The sequence below is a fragment of the Limulus polyphemus genome, unplaced genomic scaffold (genome assembly GCF_000517525.1).
Source record: "Limulus polyphemus unplaced genomic scaffold, Limulus_polyphemus-2.1.2 Scaffold544, whole genome shotgun sequence".
Classification (NCBI taxonomy): Eukaryota; Metazoa; Arthropoda; class Merostomata; order Xiphosura; family Limulidae; genus Limulus; species Limulus polyphemus.
The window spans coordinates 282,920-291,465 of NW_013666154.1; positions in this window are offsets into that span (position 1 = coordinate 282,920).

Below are 8,546 nucleotides of genomic sequence, written 5' to 3' on the forward strand. Positions count from 1 at the left end.
CAGTAAAGATTGTCCAGTATAAATATACTAAAATAATGTTTCTAAAATAACGTGCTACAGTAAAGATTGTCCAGTATAAATATACTAACATAACGTTACTAAACTAACGAGCTACAGTAAAAATTGTCTTGTATAAATATATTAACATAACGTAACTAACATAAAGTGCTACAGTAAAGATTGTCCAGTATAACTATACTAGTATAACGTTAATAAAGTGACGTGATACATTAAAGATTGTACAGTATACATATACTAACATGACGTCACTAAAATAACGTGCTACAGTAAAGATTGTCCAGTATAAATATACTAACGTAACGTTACTAAAATAACGTGTCACAGTATAGATCGACCAGCATAAATGTACTAACATAACGTTAATAAAATGACGTGATACAGTAAAGATTATCCAGTATAAATATATATATGCAAAACGTTATTAAAATAACGTGCCACAGTAAAGATCGTCCAGTATAAATATACTAACATAACGTTGCTAAAATAACGTCTATAGTAAAGATTGTTCAGTATAAATATACTAACATGACGTTACTAAAATAAAGTGCTACAGTAAAGATCGTCCAGTATAAATATACTAACGTAACGTTACTAAAATAACGTGCTACAGTAAAGATCGTCCAGCATAAATATACTAACGTAACGTTACTAAAATAACGTGCCACCGTAAATATTGTCCAATATGAATATACTGATATAACGTTACTAAAATAAAATGCTACAGTAAAGTCTGTCCAATATAAATATACTAACCTAACGTTACTAAAATAACGTCTACAGTAAAGATCGTCCAGTATAAATGTACTAACATAACGTTACTAAAATAACGTGCCACTGTAAACATCGTCCAGTTTAAATATACTAACATAACGTTACTAAAATAACGTCTATAGTAAAGATTCTCCAGTATAAATATTCTAACATAACGTTACTAAAATAACGTGATACAATAAAAATATTCCGGTATAAATATACTTACGTAACGTTACTAAAATAACGTGCTACAGTAACGATCGTCCAGCATAAATATACTAACGTAACGTTACTAAAATAACGTGCCACAGTATAGATCGTCCAGCATAAATATACTAACATAACGTTAATAAAATAACGTGATACAGTAAAGATTGTCCAGTATAATTATACTAACATAACGTTTACAGTAAAGATTGTCCAGTATAAATACATTAACATAATGTTACTAAAATAACGTGCCACCATAAAGAATGTTCAGTATAAATATACTGACATAACGTTACTAAAATAACGTAATACAGTAAAGATATTCCAGTATAAATACACTAACATAACGTTATTAAAATAACGTTCTACAGTAAAGATTGTCCAGTATAAATATTCTAACATAACGTTACTAAAATAACGTGCTACAGTAAATATTGTACAGTATAACTATACTAACATAACATTAATAAAGTGACGTGATACAGTAAAGATTGTACAGTATACATATACTAACATGACGTTACTAAAATAACGTGCTACAGTAAAGATTGTCCAGCATAAATATACTAATAAAAAGTTCCTAAAAAAAGTCTACAGTAAAGATTGTCCAATATAAATATACTAATATCAAGTTACTAAAATAACGTGCCACCGTAAAGATTGTACAATATAAATACATTAACATGACGTTACTACAATAACGTGCTACAGTAAAGATTGTCCAGTATAGATATACTAAAATAACGTGCTACAGTAAAGATTGTCCAGTATAAATACACTAACATAACGTTACTAAAATAACGTGCTACAGTAAAGATTGTCCAAGTATAAATATACTAACATAACGTTGCTAAAATAACGTCTATAGTAAAGATTGTTCAGTATAAATATACTAACATGACGTTACTAAAATAACGTGCTACAGTAAAGATTGTTTAGTACAAAAACATTAACATAATGTTACTAAAACAACGTGCCACCATAAAGATTGTTCAGTATAAATATACTGACATAACTTTACTAAAATAACGTGCTACAGTAAAGATTTTCCAGTATAAATACACTAACATAACGTTACTAAAATAACGTACTACAGTAAAGATTGTCCAGTATAAATATTCTAACATAACGTTACTAAAATAACGTGCTACAGTAAAGATTGTCCAGTATAAATATACTAATATAAAGTTACTAAAATAACGTGCCACCGTAAAGATTGTCCAATATAAATACGTTAACATCATGTTACTAAAATAACGTGCTACAGTAAAGACTGTCCAATATAAATATACTAATATAATGTTCCTAAAATTACGTGAACAGTAAAGATTGTCCAATATAAATATACTGATAAAACGTTACTAAAATAACTTGCTACAGTAAAGACTGTCCAGTATAAATATACTTACATAACGTTACCAAAATAACGTGCTACAGTAAAAATTGTCCAGTATAAATATATTAGCAAAACGTTACTAAAATAACGGGGTACAGTAAAGTATGTCCAGTATAAATATACTAACATAATGGGCTACAGTAAAGATTGTCCAGTATAAATACATTAACTTAATGTTGCTAAAATAACGTGGTACAGTAAAGATTGTCCAGTATAAATATACTAACATAACGTTACTAAAATAAGGTGCAACAGTAAAGATTGTCTAATATAAATATACTAACATAACGTTACTAAAATAACGCGCTACAGTAAAGATTGTCCAGTATAAATACATTAACATAATGTTATTAAAATCACGTGCTACAGTAAAGGTTGTCCAGTATAAATAAATTAACATAATGCTACTAAAATAACGTGCTACAGTAAAGATTGTCCACTATAAATATACTGACATAACGTTACTAAAATAACCTGCTACAGTAAAGATTGTCCAGTATAAATATACTAACATAACGTTACTAAAATAACGTGCCACAGTAAAGATTGTCCAGTATAAATATACTAACATAACGTTATTAAAATAACGTGCCACATTAAAGATCGTCCAGTATCCCAGCGGTATATCTGTAGGCTTATGCAGGACACTAAAAATATGGATTTCGATATCCGTAATGGGAACAGGACAGATAGCACATTGTGTAGCTTTGTGTTAGTAACAACCAAACAAACCAAATTAATTGCTTAAAATAACAATTTTCTGATTTTTCTCGTGTCTTCAGCAGTCCAAAATACCAAGAATAACATTTAAAAGATTACTAAGTTTTACACAGTAAGTTATTGTAGATAAAGTGATCTTAATACTCGGAAAATGATTAGTTAAAGCTTATGTCAGCATGTGATTGTTAATATAACAAGCGTGCATGCATCTATACATTTATTCCATTTATTCATAAATACAACTACACATATAAGTGCCGAAGCTGTACATACATATATATGTTTTTGTTTAATTACTATTCCATGTGACTGATCAGCCAATCGAAACTTTAAGTAGCTGTTAACATTCTTCGAAGCAAGAAACACTACAATCGGAAACAAAAAGGTGAGTTAATATCTTAACATGAAGACTTATGTCAAATAAATACAGCAGAGTAGCTTGTTCCGAAGTTCCATCATTTGTGTAACTATCAACATGTATATCAACTCGAGTGTTTACTCAGACAGAACTTGCCCGCTAATTACATACAGATGCAGACGTTTTGATCACTTCAGCAACCTTAAAATGAAAATTTTGAAACGTTGTAGACACTAAAATAACACATTCAAATTTTGGCTCAACAGGATACGTCAACATTTGTTCTGGCAAAATAACTTCCTTATAACATTTTTGAAATAACATAAGTCACTGGAGTTTGTGGAGGTTCGAATCTGTGTGATAACCCGAAATATTCCCAGAACTTTAATATGTAGGTGTTTTATAAGAATGATAGTTAACATATTGGCGGGTGCTGCTGATTGGTTACCTTATCTCTGGTATGTAGTTCAAAATTATATTAATAAATTCTGTCCTTTTGAAAATGATGTTTATTTCATAAGTAAAAATACAACCTTTTCTTTTGTGTGTGTGATAGGCGTGTTGAGGGAAGTTATCATGGTTACGGTAACATTGTGGTAATATAGAATTTATATTCATAAATATATTTGAATATTTAATTTCCCTCTCTTTCCCTCCAATTCAATTTATAGCGCTGTCCTTACAATTACACTAAGTAGAAGTACTGAGACAGTATCTTGGACCGTCTTGAGTTACTCAAAAGGGATGTACATCTTTTTTAGCTCAAATAATTGTGCTACTGTAAGATGTTGGGCATGAACCGATCATTAACGGGCGCGGTTCTTTCATCAGTCACCATGGCAACAATAAAAAACGCTATAGACTTATTTACTTGAGTAATTACATGTTTGTCGCAGAGGGCGGACATTTAGGATAGGTTCAAATAATTTGTTAGGGCCCGCCTTCTTTCAGCGGCGTACTTGGCTCTACTCTTACCACAAAAAAAAGTCTACGTTTACCCTACAAGTACTGTAAACGTTTGTGAGATATAATGATATATTGCTGATTACTATAATTATATATTCTCTAAATCAATAAGTGGAACAGATATCAATATATAGAGATCGATAGATTTTGATTAAACAATAATAATTTGTTTACACAGTAATTTTCACAACGATGGAGGTTTTAAAATGATGTTACAGTGCATTATCTCTTTCTTGAAATATATTTTATTTTCACATGATAAATAAACTTGGAAAAATTAAAGTTAAGTGAAAGCTCATTTGCCTCTTATTACCGAAGTTTTTGGTTTCTGTTGCTCCAATAAGACAATTTTGTTGAATGTAATTTATTTGGTAGTTAGCACATTTTCAACGGGAGCATCTTATGCAACATATTACGTAAACATCTAGATCAGAACTCCTAAACTCAAACACAAGTGTCTATAAAGTAGAATGCAATCAACCGGCAGAGTCTATGGCCTGTACTTCTACTCTCAACTGAATAGGTCCAGGAACCGTCCAGTAGTAGCATACTCGGGTTATAGGGTTATGATATTTTATAATAAGTAGAAATAACCTGCCTGACTAGTAATACTTTTGTTGATGTAGAAAAGCTAATAGGAGGTCTGTCTATTATTACGCTTGCGTCATTACAAAATAGGATGTAATGTATCTCTCTGTATTGTAATCTTCGATTGGGATAAGAAAGAATGTGATCTGTTTGTATCGTTACGTTTGGTTGAGATAAGACACAATGTGAACTGTCTGTATTGTTATGTTTTGTTGGGATAAGACAAGTTGTGAACTGTCTGTATTATTATGATTGGATGAGATAAGACAATTTGTGAACTATTTGTATTGTTATGATTGGTTGGGATAAGACAGAATGTGAGCTGTCTTTATTGTCATGTTTGGTTGGGATAATGGAAGATGTGAAATGCGGCCCGGCATGGCCAGGTGGGTAAGATGCTCGACTCGCAATCTGCGGGTCGCGGTTTCGCGCCCCCATTCCACCAAACATGCTCGCCCTTTTAGCCGTGGGGGCGTTATAATGTGACGGTCAATACCACTATTCGTTGGTAAAAAAGTAGCCCAAAAGTTGGCGGTGGGTGGTGATGACTAGCAGCCTTCTCTCTAGTCTTACACTGCTAAATTAGGGGATGGTTGGCGTCAGGTAGGGCACCCGGCCGTAAAAACCCTGCCAAAACCGAAAATAGCGACCCCGTACAGGTACGGAAAAAAGCTACGGAAGAAGAAGAATGGAAGATGTGAAATATCTGTATTGCTATGATTGGTTGGGATAAGACATAATGTGAACTGTGTGTGTTATTATCATTGGTTGGGATAAGACAGAGTGTGAACTGTCTGTATTGTTATGATTGGTTGGGATAAGACAGAGTGTGAACTATCTGTAGTGTTATTATTGGTCGGTATAAGACAAGATGTGAACTATCTGTATTGTTATCATTAGTCGGTATAAGACAAGTTGTAAAATATCTGTATTGTTATCATTGGTTGGGATAAGACAGAGTGTGAACTGTCTGTATCGTTATCATTGACTGGGATAAGAGAAGATGTGAACTATCTGTATTGCTATGATTGGCTGGGATAAGACAAGATGTGAACTATCTGTATTGTTATGATTGGCTGGGATAAGACAGAGTGTGAACTGTCTGTATTGTTATGATTGGCTGGGATAAGACAAGATGTGAACTGTCTGTATTGTTATGATTGGCTGGGATAAGACAAGATGTAAAATATCTGTATCGTTATCATTGACTGGGATAAGAGAAGATGTGAACTATCTGTATTGTTATGATTGGCTGAGATAAGACAGAGTGTGAACTGTCTGTATTGTTATGATTGGCTGGGATAAAACAGAGTGTGAACTGTCTGTATTGTTATGATTGGCTGGGATAAGACAGAGTGTGAACTGTCTGTATTAGGTGTTATTGATTTTTTGGCGGTTTCGGATATTTCTTTTACTTATTTCTAGCTTCAGTTTTATATTTTCCCAATTTAAAAATAGCCACTTACTGAAACGGGATTAGAATATTTGGAATCTAACACTTTGTTCTTTTATTTATGTAGGTTTTGAACATTCTTATAATAATTTCCTTTATCACATTCGATTTTATTGTTTACCTGAATCAATCTCTTTTTAAGTTTGGATAAGCGAAACGCTGTCGTAAGGAGTTACGTTTATTGAGCTACATAGCTACAATGAGACGAAAATATAAGAACATCGCAAATTACTTTCTCTTGTTTGAGCGATCTTTTTTCAAAATCTGTAATTCCTGTTTTTTTCGAAAATATTTCGTATTTGATTCCCAGTAAAGTTTACTAGTTCGTTTGACCAAGGACTTTAAAAGCGTATTGATCACGCAATATATATTGATGAGAATCAGTATGTTTGGGTAATTTATAGATTTAGTTCACGTGCGAGACAAAAACTTGAGAAAAAAGTGCTTTTTTTTTCTAGATAAAGTGAGACCAAAATAAGTAAGAAGAAGGTGTTATTATTTGTTGAATTAAATGTTCGTTATTCTAAATAAAATTGTCGACCGATGTTGTCCCATTTTTACATAACCACAGGAAATATTAAAATCAGTAATTTTAATTGGTTGAAGAAGAGCAGATAACTCATGGTTCAATCATAACATAATCGATTATCTCGTTGAATTGTGGCTACTTATTCATTGTTTAGGTTTCTGCACAGAATGTATTGCCCATAAATCGGATATTCAGCACTTCACGAAGAAAGACATTATAAGCAGTTCGAAGATGAACTCCAAGATAAATTATAGTTTTTAAACGTGGTTCTTACTCAAAACTTAGGTAACTTCCCATTTCAATGTGTGTCCGAACCTTTATTGTCCTAGTAATTTCAAGTCATGCCACTAGATTTTACATTATAAACGTAGACCATGCTTGTTAAAACTCTGAATTGTTTCGTTCAGTAAATTTTGAGCTGGTTTATATTTTTATGAATATTCCAAGAGCCCTAAACTGTTGTAATGTGTATAAACTTTAAACTATGTAACCGAAGTGATAGTGTGATTATATCAGATAGCTGGGATTATGTTGCTTTGAAATAAAGTAGATGTTTTCATATTTTTAATAAATTAAACTTTATATTGATGAAGCTTTATATAAGTAAGATTATTGTCAATGAACTGTCAAGCTTCATGTCCCAGTATACGAGTGATCGGTTATATCACACATTTTGTAACTAGGCATGAAAATAATTTTTATGTAAGTTAATTACTTCAAATGATTAGTTGAACAAAGTAAATATTGTAAAAGTAAATGACCCAAAACATTTGTTGATTAAGTAGCATAACAAAATGATGGGTTTCCACGGTGTTATTTATAAATACATCTTTTGTTTAAGGCCGTAGCGGGTATAGTAAATTTAAACATTCCTGTCTATAGAGAAATGAATAATTGAGTGCAAGGCGGAGTAACGCCTTCAGGCGGGTGATTGAGAATTGGAGGAGTTTGCTAAAAATGCAATTTTTTTCGAATGTTAATATATGAGAAACATATTAAAAATAATTTATAGCCTAAGTATGGCTGTTCCTCTTCGTGTAGGAACTGCTAAAAGGCACAAATTGACAGCTTAATTAGAGATGGGGATAGTACGGAAACGGAATACAAACGTGACACCTCTTTCAAGACCACAAACATCCAAATTTGAGTCGTTAGCTTTATGATTTAAAAGTGTGCACTTAATCATTTGAAAAGTTTTTCCCTCTAGCTGCTTTTACAATTATTCTTCCTTAACTTCGGTTCATAACTGACTCAAACTGTTTTTAGTTTGAAATTCAATACATGCATATTAGCAAAACATTAATTTATTATGTTGTTTTAAATCTATAGTAATTGATGTTTTTTATGTATTTTTAATTCTGGTTGTTCTTTTATATTTGAGATATGTTGTGGACAGTTCACTTAACCGACACTAGATGGCTTTCTTACAGTTAGAAAGGAATAAGAAGTACAGAAGCGCTTTTTCATTTTATTAATAACACATGATTTTATTGTCTTGAAATATTTACATGTTCTACAATAATTCCTGTACGCTGAATCCTAAAATGATATC